The sequence below is a fragment of the Nicotiana attenuata genome, unplaced genomic scaffold, assembly GCF_001879085.1.
Source record: "Nicotiana attenuata strain UT unplaced genomic scaffold, NIATTr2, whole genome shotgun sequence".
In the NCBI taxonomy this organism is placed as follows: domain Eukaryota; kingdom Viridiplantae; phylum Streptophyta; class Magnoliopsida; order Solanales; family Solanaceae; genus Nicotiana; species Nicotiana attenuata.
The window spans coordinates 57,190-58,922 of NW_017673181.1; positions in this window are offsets into that span (position 1 = coordinate 57,190).

A 1,733-nucleotide genomic window follows, 5' to 3' on the forward strand; every position below is an offset into this window, starting at 1 on the left:
CAATCCTCTTCGAATCCCTCTTCAATTGCTCCCAAGAAGCTCTAAAAATACTCAACAATGGAGGAAAATGACTTAGGCTCGCGGATGAAATATTATTAAAAACCCTTCTGCCCAGCTGACATTTCTTCTATGCGAACGCGGTCAAACCCCCGCGTTCGCGATGAACACATTTTTCCTTGACCAAAATTACCCTTCGCGAACGCGTCTGCACTCCCGCGAACGCGAAGACTTGGGCTCCTGAACCTACGCGAACGCGACACTATATACTCGAACGCGATGAGCACCGTAAGCTAGACCCTCACTTCTACTACGCGAATGCGACCCCATACCGCGAACGCGAAGCACCAGGAACTTACCTTCCGCGAACGCGAGACCCAAACGTGAACGCGNTTTTCAAGAACATCATACGGATTTTTTTCTACTCCAGGTATGTTAAGGCTAATTTTTTTCCTCATTTTAGCATGATCTCGTAATTACACAAGTTTGATAACGAGGCATAAAGAAAAATTTATGTCCCGAAACTTACATATATTTTTCCTAGTCTTGTAAGTATAATATGCCTACCAGTAATTACGATCTCCGCCTAGAACTGGAAGGTGACATGATGATCACTTATAGGGTATTAAATGCTATGTGAGTACGTGACAACCCTCTACTTTACATATTGATAAATATTCTTATAATAGTCAAATAACTTGTTGGAAACCAAAAGAATAAAAGACCAAAGATCTTGACAGCATGTGCCATGCAATTGAGTATTTCCTTTTTTCAATCAAGAGAGCAGAGAGTCTATATATATATTATTACAGTATTTTCATTACCATCGAGCTATAATCGATGGGCAGGCCCCTATTGGGCAACCTCTAATCAGATGGTAAGTTATATACCGAGCCTGCTGTGGCCGAGCGCCTATGAGTGAGCCCAGTTGGTCGAGATACAGAGCCTAGTATGGCCGAGCGCCTATGAGCGAGCCTACTACGACAGAGCAATTATATATATACACCGAGCCTTATAAGGCCGGACAACTATTTTACTTACTATATTGAGAGGATAGAGTCAATATCAGCAGGTGAGCATATCTTTAGATTATCTTTAACCCCCAGTTGCTTTCCGTTATTATATTATCAGTTTCAGCTTTCAGTATATTGCCTTACATACTCGGTACATTATTTCGTACTGACGTCCCTTTCTGGTGGCGCTGCATCTCATGCGTGCAGGTTCAGACAGACAGACGGGTAGACCTCCTCAGTAGGTGTTGCCCGAATTCAGCTTTATCGGTAAGCTTCCCGTCCTTCGAAGTTGCCAGGTCTAGAGGTTTGATGTACATCTTGTGTATATATGTAGATAGGTTATGGGTAGGTCGGGGCCCTGTTACGATCACAGTACATCCATTAGTAGAGGCTTGTAGACACATCCTGTCAGTTAGTACAGTATGTTGGGCTTGTAGGCCATGTACATATATTTTGTTGGCTTGTCAGTTATAGTAGTTATGACGGCCTTGCCGGCCCAACTTTATGTTAACATTTAGTCAGCGTTAGTCTCTATTCAGTTTTATAGTTTGCTTCGTAAATTGTCTTGCAATGTAGCCCCCTGGCCTAAGAAAGTCATTATATGTCCAGAATTCGTGAGTCGCAAGTTGGTATGCAAGGATAGATGAGGCGCCGAGTGCCGGTCTCGCCTCCAGGCTTGGGGTGTGACAGAGATATAGAGAGACGTAGAGAGAATTCTCAATT